The sequence below is a fragment of the Panthera uncia genome (genome assembly GCF_023721935.1).
Source record: "Panthera uncia isolate 11264 chromosome B3 unlocalized genomic scaffold, Puncia_PCG_1.0 HiC_scaffold_1, whole genome shotgun sequence".
NCBI classification, from domain to species: domain Eukaryota; kingdom Metazoa; phylum Chordata; class Mammalia; order Carnivora; family Felidae; genus Panthera; species Panthera uncia.
The window spans coordinates 112,356,236-112,376,004 of record NW_026057582.1 but is presented as its reverse complement, the minus strand read 5'-3'; positions in this window follow the sequence as shown (position 1 = coordinate 112,376,004).

Sequence of the window (19,769 nt, the reverse complement as noted above, 5' to 3'; positions counted from 1 at the left end):
CTCCCCTTCTCCGAAGTCAGTGCTAAGAGACCCCCCCCCCCTCCTTGCTGGTGGGCTATTTGGGGAGATGGTGAATTTTGGACCCCAGGTGCACCTCAGTTCCTTGGGCTGAGTACAAAGGGGCTGGAGCTTTAGCTTTTTCCTTCTTGGGCCTTACTCGCCCAGTCTATAGAATGGGGGCATGCCCTTGTGGTGAGCAGAACTTGTGAAATCCTGGGAGAGGTCAGCTTCTCACGCATCACCTCACTCGAGGTTTCGGTTCTGTGTCTTTTGAGTCAACATAGCCTGGCAATAACCTGAGTGTGCACATTGCTAAAAACGAGACCCAGGGGCTATCTTTGACATGAGATAGGAGGCCTTAAGTGCTGTCAGCATAGAAAAGCAGAAAGCGGGATTCAGGGGAACTAGGCCTGGTCCTGTTGCTGTGATTAAGTTGCTGGGTCACCCTGGGCAAACCTCTCTCTTCTCCATTCTGATCCAGTTGTCACATCTGATCTCTGGAGAATGAGACGAGATGGTCCTCAAGAGTGCTTTGGGAGTTTCTCTGTCCTCTCTGAGGACAGCAGAGCTGGGAGGTTCCAGAAGTTTGAATGTCTTAGCATCCAAGAAGTCACCCTCTGCAAGCCTCCTCTGGGCTGCCTTCTCCAACTTTGCTCATGAACTGAAGGGCAGAAATTTCCCTCCTGTGCTTATACACCACCTAGGAAGAACTTGCCCTTAACTTGGCCCCTGCAGATCCTCCTCTACTTTGGAAACTCCTGGAGCCCCCCTGGGGGAAGATGGCCAGTGTAGACATTCCTGGGGGAGCCCTGGAGCCCTGGCCCTCAGCATTCATTCACCCATTGTGCTGTGCCTCAGAGTGGGGCTTGATTCAGGTGACTTCTGGCATCTGTTTACCCTCCTAATCCAGCCAGCAACAGAAGGACATGGGCCCCTCAGCAACCCCGTGTAGGGTTAGGTTTCATACTCCAGACAGGACCGAGCCTGATGCCGATGCCGAGCCAGGCTCACTGGGGGCCGGGACCTGGAGGGTTAAGCCTTTCCTGCCTCCTGCCTGCCCCCTGCAGTGCTGGCCCCAGCTGCTTGGAATCCCTGGGGTCCTGTAGGGCCCTCCCGCCAGCCAGAAGGGCAGCAGAGCCAGGAGAGGAGGAGGAGAAGGAGAAGTGGAAACAGGCCTCAGGGTACCCCCAGTCAGGGAGGGGAAGGGAAGGGAAAGGATGGAGGGTGGACAGAGGATGGCTGTGAGGTAGGGGAGCCCCACTAGCTAAGAGTGGAGAAGGCAGGACCCCCTCTTTTAGAGCCAGGCAGCGTGCAGGGGCTGCCTCAGGCGTTTGGGGGCTGTGGGGAGATCAGGGCACAGGCTATCGTGCTCGGCTGGCCCCTGCCTCGGAGCCAGCTCTTGGCGTGAAACCCTACCCAGTGCTGGCTCCTGATCCTTTTTTTCTTAATAAGGTCGAATCAGAGTGAGTCAGAGGAGCCAAGTTTCCTGTTAGGCTCTGTTGGAATAAACTCCACTCGGAACATAGCTTGGGCCTCTGCGTAGGTCCTCCGGGCCAGGGCTGTGGCCCTGCTGGCCATCTCTGCAGAGACCAGAGAGCTGCGGTCCCTAGGGTGACCCTGCTGGGGACCTGGCCTGGCCCTCGGCCATTCCCTGGAGAAGCCTGTTAAACTCAGAGCTTCAGCCTTCATCTGTCTCTTGGGGGTGACAATACCTTTCTTGTGGTCAATTTGGTAGGATGAAATGACATTATGAAAAGTCCCCCAGGCACAGTGCCAGGCACGCGGCCACCATTTTCTTCCCTCGGCACCTCCCCAGGGTGTTCCCCCTCCCCCCATTTTCTCTGTCCCTTTCCTGTTTTTATCTATCTTCAGCATCCTTCCTAGTTTGGGGCTGAGCGCCACCCCTCTTCTTCCCTCCTCTCCACTCCCTCCCTCAGCCTCCTTCTCCCTTCCTGTCTGGATCTCCTGCAGCTCTGGGAGCCCAGGGGAGCCTGCCTGGCTCCCCCTCTCCAGCCGCAGGGCCAGGCCTTGCCTCAGTAGCTGGAGGTGTCCTGGCATCCTTCGACTGCAACTTTCAGAGTGGCCGTCTGAGAGAGACCTGGGCGGGCTGTAGAGGGTGCAGAGCTTGGCTCCAGGGAAGGCCTTGAGTCACCAGGCTGGGCTGGGCTGAGCTGTCTGGACCTGAGAGGGTGGGGTGGGGGCTCCTGTCTAGGTCCTGTCCTTACAGGCTGGGATTCACACCCACATTTTTAAGATCTAGCCATACGGTTGAGACGTGTTACCAGTCCCTGGCACTAGGAACCAGTCTCAAGGGACCTCGGAGGGCTGGCGATGCAGGGCTGAAAGCTTGTTGAGAGCGCACGATTTCACTAAGCACTTACTATGCTCTTGGATCTGGGTTGGGCTGCTCTGTGGCTGGGGCTCTCTCATGGAGCAGTTAGTGTCCCGTGATCCTGTGATGGAAGTCCAGGTTCTGGAAAATCCATGCAGGAGTGAGAGAGTGTCAGTCCTGACCAGCAGAGGGGAACAGAGAAGGGACCGAGTGTGGGACGCCTCACTGCTTTGTAGAGGCAAGGAGGCCCATTGTGGGTCCGAATGTTTCTGTGATGGGGGGGGGGGGGTAGGGATGTGTCCCACACAGGGCAGGGCCTGGTCTCCCCCTCCTCCCTGAGATCCCTGACTGCTGAGCCCAGGCCCTGGCACCTGGGCGGGCAGCTCAGGAAAGGGCATTGATGGGATTTGTGTTGAATCGGGAACAGAAGGCCCAGCCCAGCCAGCCTTGGACCACGAACTACATGGCGCTGCCTCTGGAAAGGGGGCTGAAGGAAGTGCTGAACGAGGAGGCCTGGCGAGCTGGCACGGAACTTGCTGACTCTGCAGGGAGAGGACCACCGAGTGACCATTGCCAGCTGAGGCCTGTGCTCTCCGCTCCCCAGCAGCCACATCTGGCGCAATGGTTGGGGAAGCAGGGGGGCTTTGGTCCCCAGAGCCAGGCCAAGGGAGGGGCCCATGGTGGGGACTGGGGCCCTTTGGTTTGGAGTGTCTCTCCTCAGGGCTGGAACTCTGGAGAAGTCCGGAAGCGGGGGGAGGTGAGGTCAGGACCTTTGGGGGGGGGGGACAGATGGGGTGGGGGTGGGGGGAGGGAAGGAACCCATCCTTCTCTAGGACCCAGGGGAATTCAGTAGCCCTGGCCACCTCCCACTCGGTTTTCCCTCCCAGCTCTCTGGGCCCCTTCCCCTGTGGTTCCCTGGGGAATTGGAAATACCAGAGCTGAAATAACAGTCTGGGCACAGAGGCAAGTCTCCATGGAGGCAGGAAGCCCCCTAGATCCCCCTCAGCCACCCGCCTGGCCATCTTCTGGTTTTCCTGACTTTCTCCCCCACTCAAGAGGCAGGCGGGGCTGCGGCCTGCTGAATGGGTAATCTTGCCTGTTCCCACCCAGACCCCTCTGGCCCAGGGCTCCGGAGCTGGTAGAGGCCCAGCTGATCTTCAGTCCAGGAAGGAAGAGAGGGGATCTCATCCCGGGGCCTTCCTCAGTGAAGGGATTGTGCAGAAACTGCCGTCTGGGGCCTGCTGAGCGGGAGAGCCCCTTCTGTCAAGGTGGGGGGTGGACCTCAGCCAGGAAGCAGGGGGGCGGGGAAAGGAGGTTAACAGTCCCCTGCCCAAAGGAGAGAGCCAGCCAGACCAAGCAGGGTGCCAGTCCCCTGGGTTACAGCCCTGTAAACCCTGAGGAGAGAAACTGAGGAAGGAACCCAATGATGCTGACTAATAACATCCTGGCAAGGCTGAGGGAAGTCTCTCTCCTCTCCTCTCCCTGCTTTTATTTTCCTGCCCCTGTTCATTTGGGTCTCACTGGGTTTCTCTAGCTTTTTTGTTTCTTTTTTCTCCACACCTTCCCCCATCTTGTCATTCATTTGTTCACTCATTCATTCACTCATTTACCTTCTCCATCTCCATTTCTGAGGCCTGCGGTCTCTTCCATCCGTCTGTCCATTTGTCTGTCTTCCCCACTCACTCTGTCTCTGTCTGCCCATTTTGTCTCCCAACTACTCATCTTCACATTTTTTTTAATTTTTTTTTTTTTATTTTTGAGAGAGAGAGTGTGAGCAGGGGAGGGGCAGAGAGAGAGGGAGACACAGAATCCGAAGCAGGCACCAGGCTCTGAGCCGTCAGCACAGAGGCCGACGCGGGGCTCAAACCCACGAACTGAGATCATGACCTGAGCCGAAGTCGGACGCTTAACCGACTGAGCCACCCAGGCGCCCCTCTTCATCTTCACATTCTGTCAGCATGTCCCCTGCATACCTGCTGAAGGCCAGGCCCTGGGCTGGTGGCAGGGGTGACAGAAGCCTCACCTGGCTGGTCCCCAAAGAGCCCCAAAGAGCCCCAAAGAGCAATCTAGTGAGGGCAACACAATAGACAAGACGAGAGTGACAAGTCCCCAGTGGAGGCGAGGGCGTTGTGCCAACTCTCTGTGACCTTCAAGAGAATTTCTGTCTGTCCATCCAACCATGGTCCCTGTCCATGTGTGACTCTGTGTGTGACTTCACCCTTGGGAGGTGGCTCGCTTTCTGCTTTCCCTAGGGCTCATGCAGTTTGCTTATTTCCCTCTGGTGGGGGGAGGCCAGTGTTCTGGGGCAGGTGGCCAGGGCCCAGCGCTCCAGTGTGCTTCTGAGGCGTGAGTCTGACGCCTGGGATTCTACTCAAAGGGTGTAGCTTTGCAGGCGGTTAGTGGTGGTCATGGGTATGGATTAAGCTCCTACTGTATGCCACGGGACTGGACAAAACAAGGTTCTTCACTGATGGTATTTCCTGTAGTTTAGTGTGTGGGACCACCTTTCCCCCCAACCCCCCCACCGCAGGAGCCCTCCAGGAGTTTAGTTTTGCCCACCCGGGGCCTGGAAGTAGGGGTCACAGCTTATGAAACAGGAGTGGAGGCAAAGTGCTAGCAATCTCTCCTTCACGTATTCTATAGCTTTTTATTTCAGTTCACAAAAGAAATGAGTTACAGGAAATTTAGAATATAGACAAATCAAAAAAAAAAAAAAAAAAAAAACCTTACACTGTAACCACTCTTTAGAGTGACCACTCTTTCAGGCTTTTTCCTTCATTAAAAAAATTGAAATCATGCTGCACACATTGCTTTATAACCTGCTTTGCTTACGCAACGATATTGGATGACCGTTTTCTCATGTCAGGGTAACCGTCACGACCTGCTTCCCCTTTCAGCATTCACACTGACCCCCGGAGCTCCTCCTTGCCCAGAAGAAGAGGTGGCCAAGACTTTGTTCCCTCTAGATGCCTCTGTTTGGGGCTAGCTCCAGCTTTCCCTGTTAAGCCCTCCTCCCCTTCAGGACTGAACCTGGATCCTGAGGCTGCAGTCAGATCCTCAGTTTCACTCTGGCAGGGGGAACTCGCGTCTAAGTTGGGGCATCCTGACCCACTGGTCAAGATGGAAGGTCCCCAAGGAGTAGGCTGGTGGCTGCCAGCCTTATGCCTGCAGAACCAGGAGGGACTCTGGGGACCCCGGAAGACTAGCTCCATAGACGAGGAGAAGCATCTGACAACATTTTTAAAATAACTTAAAAATGTTTTACTATAGGGGAGCCCAGGTGGCTCAGTTGGTTAGGCATCCGACTCTTGATCTAGGTTCAGGTCATGATCTTGAACGTGAGAGCCCCACATGGGGCTCTGTGCTGACAGCATGGAGCCTGCTTGGGATTCTCTCTCTCCCTTTTTCTCTGCCCCTCCCCTGTTCTCTCTCTGTCTCTCTCAAAACAAATAAATTATTTGCAAAAAAAATTTTTTTTACTATAATGTACACACAGAAAAGCATGCAAAGTGTAAAGTTTGATGAACGATCCCAGAGTGAAGACACCCATGGAACTACCACCTAGATCGAGAAATGGAACATCACAGCAGCTGGCAACTTCCGGCAGGAAACTCCTTGAAGTTCTGCTTAGGTCAGCACTTGGCTACATCTAAAATGATTTTTCTTCAACAAGATTTTTGATGACTGAATTCTATGTTTAGATCATAATTTAACTAGTAACCTCCCTTTGTTGGTTTCATTTTACTTTCTTAGCTCTTATAAACGAGGCTGTAATAAGCAACCTTGCACGTAAACCTTTGTCTGCCTCTGCTATGTAGGAGCCTCAAGTGCCTGGGTTTGGGTCCAGCCCTTCTTTGTGAGCTGCAGGACTCATTATGCCTTTTTTCTTTCTGTCAAATGGGAATAACGGTAAGGACTTAAATGAGGTGACATATAGGGTGTGTTTAGTACAGAGTCTGGTGCTTACAAACAATAAGCATCAGGCATTATTAGTTCCTTAGATTCATTTATTAGAAGCTGGATTTCTGGAGAAAGGGTTTGAATATTTCTAAGGTTTTGAAACAAGTTACTCAACTGTCTCTAGAGTGCCCTGGCTCTTATCGCCACTGGGTACTATCTTCTTAAAGAGCATTAAACATTGGGTAGGTTAAAAACACATCAATGTATTTTTTTAGTTGCATTTCTTTGATTATCTGTGAGAGGGAGCCTTTTTTAAAATGTTTATTTATTTATTTAATGGTGTGTGTGTGTGTGTGTGTGTGTGTGTGTGTGTGTGAGAGAGAGAGAGAGAGAGAGAGAGAGAGAGAGAGAGAGAGAGAGAATGAGTAAGGGAGAGGCAGAGAGAGGGAGACACAGAACCACAGAACCTGAAGCAGGCTCCAGGCTCTGAGCTGTCAGCACAGAGCCCTACGTGGAGCTTGAACCCACGAACCGTGAGATCATGACCTGAGCTGAAATCTAGAGTCGGATGCTTAACTGGCTGAGCCACCCAGGCACCCTGCATCAGCATTCTTTATACTTTGCTGATGTGCCAAAGCACTTCATTTTTAAGCTGTCAAATTATTAATTTTACCTTATGATCCCAGAATTTATTGTTGTGTGGCCTTTGCTTTCAAGAATATATACATTAAGGAAATTTTTTTTTGTAATGTTTATTTTTGAGAGAGAGTGAGGCAGAATGTGAGCAGGGGAGGGGCAGAGAGAGAGGGAGACGCAGAATCCGAAGCAGGCTTCAGGCTCTGAGCTGTCAGCACAGAGCCCGACGTGGGGCTTGAACTCACAGACTATGAGATCATGACCTGAGCCAAAGCCAGATGCTTAACCTACTGAGCCACCCAGGCATCTCATACATACTTTTTTTTTTTTTTTTTTTAAGTAGGCTCCATGCCCAGTGTGGAGCCCAGTGCTGGGGTTGAATTCACAATTGTGAGATCAAAATCTGAGCTGAGATCAAGAGTTGGACGCGTAAGTGACTGAGCCACCCAGGCACCCTCTAAACATTTTCAATTAAAATTTCTTTCATGATGTTATGATTTCATTTGTTAAGCCTTTAGTGTATTTTGTCTTTACGTATGGTGAGAAGTAAGAACATAGCTTTAAAACAACTTAAGCAACTATCCCAATATGGATCATAAATGAATTAATCATTTTTGAGTCATCTAAAGGCCATTTTTAATCATATGCTGAATATATTTTATGTGTTTGGGCTTTCCATTCTGTTCCATTGGCCTATCAGATCATTCTTGCACTGATACTGTCCATTGCAATAATTATGACAAGTCCCCTTTATTATTTTTTTAAATTATGTTTTGCGGTTGTCATTTATATGAACTCTAGATTTTTTTTTCTTTGCCAAAGTAAACAGAAACGAAACAATCCCTCTGGGAATTGGAATTGGCTAAAATGTATAGATTAATTCAATGATGATCAACTTCTTTGTACCATTTGAGTGTTTTCATCCAGAAACATGGCGTTTCTTTTTATTGTGAAGGTCTCTTTTATTGTTATTCTTCAGTGAAGTTTTATTTCATAGATGAGTGTGTTTGGTGCTTCTTTTCATGAAATATAGAATGTGTGTCTGTGGTTTGGTGGCTCCAGAAATGGCTCCCAAGGATCCTTGAAAGTCCTCACGTTTATGATCTTCTCCCCTTGTATGTGGGTTCCACCTAGTGACTGCCTTCTAATGAATAGAACATGGCAAAATGTGATGAGATGTACTTCTGTGATTATGTTATAAAACACTGTGACTTTGTCTTGCTACAACTCTCTCTGGCCCTCTCACCCGCCTGCTGTGATGAAACCACCTGCCACATCGTGAGCCACCTTAGGGGAAGCCCATGTGGCAAGGAACTGAGGGTGGCTTCTGACCACCAAGTAACAAGGAACTGAGGCCCTCAGTCCAACAACCCATGAGGAATGGAATCCTGCCAGCAATCACCTGAGTGCACTTCCCCAGGTGAACCTTCAGATGAGACCACAGCACTGGCTAAAAACTTGATTGTAGCCTCGTGAGAGACCCTGAGACCGAGAACTCAGCTGAGCCACACCCAGATGCCTGACCCACAGAAGCTGTGAGATAGTAAATGTTTTAAACCACTAAGCTTCAGGGTAATCTGTTATGCAGCAATGGATAATTAATATAGTATCTTTTGTGCATATATTCTTTTTTTTTAATGTGTATTTATTTTTGAAACAGAGAGAGACAGAGCATGAACGGGGGAGGAACAGAGAGAGAGGGGGAGACACAGAATCTGAAGCAGGCTCCAGGCTCTGAGCTGTCAGCACAGAGCCCCATGCGGGGCTCGAACTCACGGACCATGAGATCGTGACCTGGGCCAAAGTCGGACGCTTAACCGACTGAGCCACCCAGGCGCCCCCATATATTCTTTTTAAAAAAATATTTATTGGTTTATTTTGAGAGAGGGGGGGAGAGAGAGAGAATGTTCACGAGTGGGGGAGGGGCAGAGAGAGCCTGACACAGCACTCGGCCCCATGAACTGTGTGATCATGACCTGAGCCAAAATCAAGAGTCAGATGCTTAACTGACCGAGCCACCCAGGCGCCCCTGTGCATATTTTCTAACAGGTTAGTAGGAAGTAGAAAAGACATTAACTTTTCTGTAGTTATTTTATGTCTGGCCACTCTTCTATTCTGGTATTTTGTATTTCTTTTCCTAGTTTTTCCAAGAAGATCATCATATCTACAGATATGTTATAATATTATAATTTTTCCCCTGTCTAATTGCATTAACTAAGATCTTTAGAACAATGTTGAATAACAAGACAGTAAAAATCTTTGCCTTGTCTCCATATTTAATGAGAATGCTTCTTGAATTCCACTCTTTTGCCGCGGGCTATGGGTTTGAGAGTTAGTATTTTTTATCATGTGAAATAAGTACACTTCAATTTCCAGTTCGCTAGAGCTTTTTAAAAAGAAAATGAGGAATGGATCTTGACATTTACCAAACATTTATTTGGCATATAAAATGATTTTTCTCTTCTCTGACCTATTGCTATGGTTAATCAGCTTACTGCATATTTTTAATTAAACTTTTTTCTAAGTTTATTTATTTTGAGAGAGAGAGAGAAAAAGCACATGCCCAAGCAGGGGAGGGGCAAGAGAAAAAGGGAGAGAGAGAGAGAGAGAGAGAGAGAGAGAGAGAGAGAATCCCAAGGAGGCCCTGCACTGTCAGCACGGAGCCTGATGCGGGGCTTGATCTTACAAATTGTGAAATCACGACCTGAGCCGAAACCAAAAGTAAGACACTCAACCAACTGAGCCACCAAGGCGCCCCTCCTGCATTTCTAATATAGCATCATCCATGCATTCCAGGAGTGTTTGCTCATGGACTTAAACTTTCCACTTAATCTGATTAAAATTTTATTAGGACTTTACGTTGATATAAATAAGACTAGTATATGATGCATTCATTCATTCTGTCTTTCTTTGGTGCCATTTGTCAGGTTTTTAATTTTTTTTAATGTTTATTTATTTTTGAGAGAGAGGCAGAGGGAGGACATGAGCAGGGGAGACACGGAATCCTTAGCAGGCTCCAGGCTCTAAGCTGTCAACACAGAGCCCAACACGGGGCTTGAACTCACAGAACCATGAGATTCTAACTTGAGCTGAAGTCAGATGCTTAACCAACTGAGCCACCCAGGCGTCCTGTCGGGTTTTAATAACAGGGTTATTCTGGCTCTACAAAAAGAATTGAGAAGTGTGTGAGTCAGCGTCCTGGCATGAAACATTCTCCCCAAATGGTTTTAAATAAAGAGACTTTAATGAAGGGACTACCTACAGAAGTGCGAATCAGGTGAAGGGAACAGACAAGGGATGGCAAGACACCCAGAGACTAGCAATGACCAGGAGCCATTGCCATCCCCGGGGCCATGGGGACAGGGTGGGAGATAGATCCACACAGGCACTGAAGCTGGTGACAGTGCATAGAGAGAGGGCACTAAAGTAGGGAGGGAGCAGGAAGGATCTACTAAGGCTTGTCTCCTCTTACCCTCCAGTCTCCTGCCCACTCCTCCTGCTGTGAGAACCCAGCCCAAAGCTGGAGGACCCGAGCCTGGCCTGATAAATGCAGCTTGTGGGGTCAGCGCCCCCCCCCCCCCCCCCGCATGCAAGCGACTAGGCAGGGAAGGATGTAGTTTCCGTGACTGGAACCTCACATATCCCTGCAGAATCATGTGCCTAACACCTTTTAAATATCCATTTCCAGGTCTTTTACACAACAGCTTCCCCATACAGATTTTTTTGTTGTTCACTATGATTTTGCTTATTTGGATCCTCTCATGCTTGCTAAGAGTGCATGGCTGAATATGTTTCCCCCACAGAAGGTAGAGCCACGCGTGACAATGTGTCCTAAGTTCTGGTATGTACGAAAGTCTTTCTCTCTTGTCTTCATGTACGAATGCCCCTGGCAGGTTGTTGCAATTTTAGGTCACAGCTGTGATCTCTCAAAATTCTGTAGAAAAGGGGTTCCTAAAGTGTAGTCCAGCTTGCCACACGGTCAGTGGAAAAGGGTTTCATCATCAAATAAATGTGAAAAAACTGTGCTTGCTAATCTTGCTAATAATATGCACAATTTAAAAGCTCTGAGACAGCCTCAGTCTGGGATTTTCTCTTTTTTTTTTTTTTGTCTCATTCAGCATTTCCCATGTTTGTTTTATGGCAGAAGGCTCTTTTCTCCAGCAGAGAAGCCCTTCCCGACATTCCACGGAATCGCTCTTCTGATTATACAATTTCAGAAATGTTGTAGGTGTTCCCCGCATCTTTCCCTTCCACATGGGTGCTTATAGGATTATTTCTTTACCCTTAAAACGGACAAAATCCTGCGTGGTATTTCCAAGGACGCCTTTCGTTTTATTAATTAGACTTAGATAAAAAGGAACCTTTTAACTTTAGAGGCGCAGGCTTTTCATCAGCTCAGGAGCATTGCTGTCTCCTTTCTACTTTGATTCCTGCTTTGGTTTGGTTTCTTCTTTGAGCCTCACTGTCTCTTACGTTCTCTCCCATGTGGCTCTCCTTTGGGTTTCCCTGTGCGTTCTCAGAGCGCTCCTATCTGCCACATTTACGGATTCTCTTTGCTGCCGTGTCAGTGCGTTCTTCGCCATCCAAATGCAATTTTAAATTCCGCTGCTGCCTTTTGGTTTCTTTATAGCCTTTCTTTTCCTTGTATGGTTTGCTTTGGATTTCCACCTGCTTCTGAGCCCGCAAACCTTCTCCCGTCGTTCTTTCCATCATGTTTTCAACTCTCCTTTCTTGGAGTTCACATGTTAATTAAATGAACTGAGTACAAAGCGAATGTGGCCTGAAAGTTATTCATGTTTCTGTGATAAACCTTTTTCAAAGGAATTCTTTTTCTCTGCCTTTTGAGGGACGTGATCTTGTCCCTTCACGATACAGAATCTTTCCAAAGGCTTTGCAAGCATGTGTTTGCATGTGGGTGTGTGTGTGTGGGGGGGTGTGTGTTTGCTTTCACTCCTCCTTAAAAAAAAGAGTGTTTTGTAAAATCTTATTATTTTCCCCAAAACAGGAGGGAAAGAAGTTTGTCTTTAGCTCACCATCCACCTGGACATTTTTCCAATTGTCATAGCTTAGGCTGAAGGGCTGGTCAATGCAAACTCATGTCACCAGGTGGCTGGGAACACAAATTGCCTGTGACATATGTCCCTCCCCCTCCTCCCCCCATTGCCTGAGTTGACATGTGGGTCTCTGGGGCTGCAGAGTTTGTATATGTGTTTGTGTGTGAATGTGCATGCACACACAGTTTTCCCTACTCAGGTCAAGGCTTCCCAGGGCCATGATGAGCTCAGGGATCTAGCTAAGGGAAAGGGGTGGACCTGGCAGGGAGCAGGCACAGTGGGGAACTTTGCCTGTGCACCAGGGCGAGCTGTATGCTAGGCTCCTCTTCTAGGTAACTGATGAAGCCAACGCAAGGCTTGAGCTCACCCTAGCATGGCAGGAGAGGTATGGTAACATGGGGGAAACTGATCCAGGGAGGAGCTTGCCCCGCTTAACTACTTGGCCTAGCAACTCTGTGCACACCGACCTCTCAGTGAGCTTCTCCCAGATGTTGTAGATCCCGTGCTTCCCACCTGCCCTCCAAAGCCAGGGGCAGTCAGCTGATGCTGTCAGGATCTCATCCACTTGCTTCTCATGAGGGAAGTTTTGCTTTTGCAGAAACTGGAATTGTGAACCGGCCCTCGGGGTCTCCCTTCAGTCTGGACCTTGCCCATTTCCCACAGATCCCCAGCGTCTCTGGCTTAGGGATGCGCCTTCCCTGGCTTCCCGGCCAACACAGGCTTTCCCTTCTTTATATTCTTTTGATCAATTCAGCTGGGATTTGGGCAGGAGGAGAGCCCTGCACCAGCACAACAGGATGTTGCGTGGGACTTTTCCTTCTGTTCTGGAATGCAGCTAAGACCCAAAACTGTGTATGAAAGACACTAGGGAGCCTGTGTCCTTACACTCAGGGAGTTGCCAGTGAGCGGACACCTCCCTTCAGCAGGGCTGGCCCCGGGGCAGGGGCGGGGGGGGGGGGGGGGTGGGCGGGCTCTTTTCCCCCCAACCCCCACCCCCTCCCACAGCCAGTGCAGGGGGTGGGGCAGGGGGGTGGGGAGTCATCTGCCTTGTGGGGGGGTGCAGGGTTTGTAGCAGAGGCTGCTCTCTCCCCTCTTCAGAGGGGAGGGCTGCCTTTTCTCCCCGAAGCCACAGGGAATTTCGAGTAAGGCAGACCAGCACGTCCTTCCCCCGGGAGGGCGTCTGCGGACCCTGTGACGCTCCTCTGAGCTGCCTGAATAGGGAAAAGGGAAAGAGGAGACAGATGGCAAGTGGAGAGAGCGGTGTGAGGTGGCTGGGTTCAAGCCCACACGCTGGTGCCCAGCCCGGAAGGACCTCGTGCAGGGCTTTTAAGGTGTGCTCAGGCCCTCCAGAGGGAGCCAGCTTTTGAGCAGAGGATGAGTTGGAGGAGCCAGAGATGCAGGGACAATCCACCCAGGACAGGACAGTCTTGTGAGATTTGTTTCCACATCCCTCTGTCCCAGAGATCCCCGGAAGAGAGGGCAGGAGGATGGGTGTAGCCGGATCCCCCTTGCTCTGGGTCCTGCGGCTAGGGGGGCAGCACTCTGTCTGAGCAAAGGCGGGGGTGCCTAGAGGGGATGAAGAGGCTCTGCTCTCGGGTCCAGTTACAGAAACCAGACTGCTCTGATAGGGGAAAATGGCGGGGAGCTGTGCCACTCAGCCCTTGTCATTGAGAGCCCTGCCACCCAGCAGGAGAGGGGATTTGAGCAGGACCCAGTGTGAGTGCGGTGAGGAGGGTGGCTGTTAGAAAGCAATTTTATACCTCAACAAACTGTGACTCAAATAAATGTATTACACGGGAACAGAATCATTCTTAAAAATAAAAAGGAAAAAAAACCCCAAAAACCCGAGCTTTGGAACCTTGTAGGGTGGGGCAGGTACAGAGGTGTGGGATGGGAGCATCTGTGAGTGAAGATGGAGAGAGGCCATCAGCAGGGGACCGAGGGGGTGGATGAGACATCTTGCCCTTTTGCTTGCAAGTGACGGAAGCCTGGTTCACACTAGCTTCAGCAGAAGTGGGATTTATTGGAAGGGTCCTGGAGCATCTCACAGAATCTAAGTAAGAGTCTGACAGTTGAGACTGCTGTCTCTCTCTGCAGGAGGGGCAGAGAGAGAGGGAGAGCTAGAGAATCCCAAGCAGGCTCCCCACTGTCAGCGCGGAGCCCAGTGTGGGGCCCGATGCGGGGCTGGAACTCAGGAACTGAACCGGGAGGTCATGACCCGAGCTGAAACCAAGAGTCTGACCAAGAGTCCCACTAAACCGTCCAGGCGCCCCCTTCTTTTTTACTTCCTGCTGCAGGCCAGTCTCGCTGTTTCCTCTCACTGTAGACTGGTCTCCTCGCAGGGCAGAAAATACCACCACTGACAGCTTCCAAGCGTTGGAGTTTGGAGGTTCCGCCACAAGACAGGACTGACTGCCAGTGGCCCCAGAAGAGGCCTGGACAGTTAGCCTGGCCCCAGGAGGGCAGCTCCACAGAGAAGCGGCGAAGGACCATCCCGGGAGAAAGAGGCTTGCTGTCCATCAGACAGTCTGACACTGGCCTCCTGCAAAGACGTGGCTCCCATTAGAGGTTCTGATGACACTGTGCCCTTCAGCCTCATGAGACCCATGGCAAGGGAAACAACAATAATATAACTAGTAATCATAGCTGGTGTTTACTGTGTGCTTACTGTGTGCCAGGCCCTGGGCTGTGCTCTGGATGAAAAATGTCGTTTATTCCTCACAGAAACCCTATTACTTACACCCATTTGGAGGATGAGGGTCCCGCAGCTTGGAGAGGTCAGGAGCCCAAGGTCATGTGGCTAGTGAGGGGCTGTCCTGGCACTCTGCCCGTGTCTGTCTGGCTCCCCACCCCACCCTTTTTCACCGTCAAGCTCTCCTGCCTCCCAGACTGAACGGCTGGGCCCTGGTGTTTCCAGAGAAGGAAGGAGAATCTTTCTGATCCGGGGTGTAGTTCCACTGTGTGGACTTACAGGCCTCACAGCCAGAGCCTGGGAAACTCCCTGGGACCTGGCTGCATCACCGTGAGGTCTCAGAGGGTGGTTAGGAGCATCCGAGATGATTCTGTGGGAAGCCCCTGCTGTGGTCGGTGGAGTGGCTGTGTGGCCGGCCCCTCCATCCTGGTGGCTTTGAGGGTAGAAGGAACCCAGGTTCTGGCTTTCCCTCCTCCTGCACAAGAGGGAGGGGTTTCCTTGTCCCTGTCCACCCCCCACCCCCACTCCAAACCTGGGTTTGCTACAAGGGCTCTAGCTGGGTCCCTTGTAGACTGCAGGCAGCGCTATCCTCAGCAGAGGGCGCCAAAGCCTCTTCACACACCCAAGGCCCAGGCCTGGTGCAGGAGGGGAGAGAAGAGAGGCAGGCTGGCGAGGGCAGGGGTTGGGGGGGTGGGGGGGGGGCGTGCAGCTGGAGGCTCCCTGCCCATTCCTCCTGCTTCAGTCAGCCTGAGGTCTGCACCCCTACACCCTGAGCCGCACCCTGAGCTAACAGATACGCGAATGCCCTCGTGGGTGCCCCTGCAGCGGTCCAAGAAGGTCAGAATCAGGGTATAGGGACAAATACTCTGTCCATAACAATCCACTGATTTTACAGATCCCAGTAAAGCCATTTTTCTGGGCAGGCAGTATAATTCTAGTTTCTGTCCTACTGTGGGGCAGGCAAAGAATGACTTTGCAGGAAGGGAGGTTACCAACCCCGGAGGTCTTGGCCAGGTAGGTCTTGGCTATAAGCTCACCTTTGTCATCCTGGTTGACCATCCCAACAGTCCTGTGAGCCAGGGCAATAGTAGCCTCACTTTACAGCTGAGGATGATGAGGCTCTGAGAGGTTAAGTTACTTGTCTGAGGTCACACAGCTAGGAAGTGGTGAAGCTAAGATCTGAACCCTGGTCTCTCTGATCCCAAAGCACATGCCGGTTTTGCATCCTCAAAACCGGATTTCTCCAACTCGTGTTTTCCTTACGTGCAGACCCCCGACAGTGAAGTTTCCGGAGCCGCAGCTGGATCGTGGCTGGAATGACTGAGCTGAGAAATGAAGGTTGATGGACTGTTAGTGACCAGTTTCTAGGAGTCAAGGAGTAAGAGACTATATTTAACAGTTTGCCGTGGGCTCGTCAGCTGATAGGGCGTAAGGGCCCAAGCTGGGAGAGAGGAGAGGGAGGCAGAGACAGTGAGACAGAAATGAGAGAGACAGAGAGAGAGAAAGAAAGAGAGGGAGAATGAATATAAGGTGCCCGGCTGCCTGGCCTGGCTTCTCACCCTCACAGTGGGTCTCTGTCGCCAGCTTTGAACGGAAGCACGATGGCTGGTTGAGGTCTCTTTATGAAGGGAAGGCCCGGCAGTACCTCCAGGCTCATGGGACAGAGAACAGGGCTTGCGGAAGAGAATCTTCCAGGCCTGAGGGTGTCTTCTCCGCATCCGTGACTTTGGTGTACGAGCCATTCCAGCTTAGGGGTGCTGGGGCTCTCTCCACCAGCACCTGGCACAGCTCAGGTCCAAACAAGAGTCTCTCAGCACTACAAACATGTCCTAGATGTGGTCAGGCTTTGATTTACCTGACCTCAGTTGCCCCTCTTTGTGGGCGGGGACATCTCTCTTCTTCCCACAAGAGGAAATCCAGACGCTTGCTCTAGATATGCTTGGGCTTGGTTTTCTGGAACAGTCAGCTTCCAGGGGAACTGAGAGATGAGTTCTGGCCTTCTCACACAGAGGTCTGTGGTTCTGCCCCCGCCTGCCCTTGACATGCTTTCTGGGCATTTCTCTCCACCCCGTCTCCACCCTTCTCCCCACCCCAGCCTCCCTGCCTGTCCTCAAATCCCTCAAGATGGGTAGCACATAGGCCACCGGTCCCCAGGCCTCGGCTTCCCGAGAAGGCAGTGAAGCTATAAATAACAACAGAACTGCTCTATGTGTAGAAGTTGCACCAACTTTCCAGAACTCTCTTAGGCAAGCAGAGAGGCACTGGGCTGGAGACCAGGAGACCAGCCTGGCCCATCCCATCCGTGTCACTTGTGACTGAGAGCCAGCCACTTCCCTTGCCCGGCCTGCGTTTCCCTGACTGACACTCAGGATTCTCTGCGGTTGCCTGCCGTTCGGGCCAGGGCTTTTCCCTCCAGGCCACACTGCCTTGAGGGGAAGCACGAGGGCCCAGCACTCCCACCCAGGCTCTGCCACTTGACCTTCCCCAAAGGGCATTCTGCTCTGCCCCTTGAGGGAGGCTCACACCTGAGCAAACTGGGAACCCTAAACGGGTGGGGGTGGGGGAGGTGGGTGAAGGAACTCACCTGAACGAAGAAAAAGAACCCGTTTGTCGCTGCTACCAATTGCCATGGTGTAAATACTGCCCCCCATGATTGATTTCAAGCTATCAACATGATGCCCCTACATGCAGAATTGGGAAAAGCTGTGAAAATAATTTTTTTCGGAGCCAGGACAAGCTGACTGCGGCATGCCACTGACTAAGGGGAAGGCGGGTGAATCTGGGGGTCCTAACCTCAAAGATTCGCAGAATCCCATGGTGGAGGGTGGGGGAGCCCCCAGGCAGATCTGTGGATCTACACGTCCCTCCCCCGGGTTGTTTAAGAAGGGGGAATGAGAAACCTAAGAGAGCATTGGGAAGGAATTTCTTTCAGAAACAATCAAATCACTTCGCGATTTAATTGCCTAAATATTTTTTTACCTAATTTAAAATCACTCGTCATGTGAGTAATTGGGCAACGCATTATTGAATTACGGAGGAATTTAGTACCTAAACTGAAGAAGCAATCAAACATTTGCTTTTTGGGTCAAGCAGTTGACTGATACCTGGGGAAGCATCCATACCGTGGCTGTGGGGCCTTGCTCTCCGCTCTCTGGGCCTCTCTTGCAAGTTGCCACGCACACCCCGGGACCCTGAATGTGGCAGAGCCTCCGTGGGGCTCCCCTGGCCTGGGACCCTCTCCGGCCTCCCCTGTTGCTCCTGTTTTTATTCCATTTTTGCACCACTCCTGAGTTGTCCTTTTTTGTCACTGGATTCTTCCCTCGCTGCCCTTGGCTTTCACGTTTCTGTCCTCTCCCTTTCTCCAGCTGTCTTTCTGCCTCTCCGTCTGCCTCCCTGTTTGCCTTGTCTCACTCCCTTCTCTTCTTCTCTGTGTATGTTGTTTGTCTGTGAGCTTCATCTCTCTACGTCTCTCTTTCTCTTCTCTCCTGGGCTCTTCCTTGCCGTCCCCGTATCTCTTAGTCTCTGTTTTTCCTGGAGTCTCTCTTTACTACACAGACACACGCAGAGACACGGACACGCATGTAGGCACACACACACACACAGACACACACACAGACCCATGCGGACACGCATGCACAGACACGAATACACAGACACACACACAGACACACAGAGACACTTAGACCCCCCTGTCAGACACACAGACCCACACGGACACCCGGCTGCACTCTGGTCCCTGGCTCCTGTCTGCATCCATCCGGGCACCACGCTGCCCAGTAGGTGCTCCCCCTCCCCGCCCCCGCTAATTCAGCCCTGCCTCTTGAAGGAAGCCCTGAGCGGAGTCCTGTGCCATGAGCCCACTGACATACCACATACCGACATCCCTGACATACCGAGATGCCATCACACCTGGGAGCCACAGGCTGTGGGGAGGGGGGGGGGAGGGCCAAAGGCCATGATGGCTCGCTGAAGAAAACTAAATCCTTGATTTGCAGCATTTGCCAATTTCCACGGTGTAAATACTCTCACCACAGCTGACGCAGGCTAACCGACACTATGTCAGTTGAACGCAGAAGAGGGAAAAGATGTACTTTGGTTCTTTTGAGCCGGTGCGAGCTGACTTTAGCACACCACCGGGCAAGGGGAAGGGGCTTCCTGCCTGCCTGCAGGAGCTGGGGGTCTGCTAACGGGGCTGGCCAACGAGCGGCCACTGTAGTCTCCCTCTGAGCATAAAACAGAAGCGTAGAGGGGGCAAGGCGTTGCAGGCGGAGGGCAAGAGCCAGAGTGGAGGGAAAATCGCTGTTGTGGGCGGCGCAGGTGACCGTGAGCAGTTCAGTGTGGCCAGAGTGTGAGGGCTGAGGACGGGAAAGGTGAGAGGTGCTACAGAAGAGGCAGACGCGGGCCAGGATCCCTGAGGGCCTTGAAGGCTGAATGAAGGAGTCTGATCTTTCCCGGTGGGCAACGAGGAGAGTAACATGATCTGTTGCCTTAGTTTGGCTTCCCAGGAAACAGGTTTGTTGATAAGGATTTGAGTTCAGTCCTTTGCTTGGAGAGGATTTCGGGAAGCAGGTGAGGGAGTGGGGCAGTGAGACCAGATGGCGAGGGAAGCCGAGCAAATGTGTACTATTCCTTCTGCTGTTGGCGATGGGGGTCCAGTCCCAGTGGGGACGTGCCTTAGAACTGTCCAACTGAGGGGCAAGCATCCACCAATTCTCATTCCTTGTTGGTTGGGGGTTGTTCCTGGGGGGTTAATGCCCTTGGCGTTCCGGTCTGACCTATGTGCGGGCCAAGTTCAGTCCAGGGCCAGAGAATGCCCTTGTGAAGAGAGACCAAGAAGCCTATGGCGTGGGCACCAGGGTGGGAAGCAGCAGAGAAGCTTGTTCCGGTCAGTGCCTTTTGAGTGATGCCTTTGGACCGGGTGGCACAGAGGTTGCTGGTGACTCTGGGAGGATGGTCTCAGTGGGATAAAGGGGGCGAAGCCAAAGAGGACTGACTCATGGGGAGAAGGAGAGACAATACAGAGAATAGAAGCTGTTCTGAGAAGCATGGAAAATGGGAGCCCTATTGGAAGGTACTAGGGGCTGGGGAGCGGGGGAGCTGGGAGCAGGCTGGGGAGTTGCCCACAGCCAGGGAGAGCAAGCGGGTGAACCGCAGG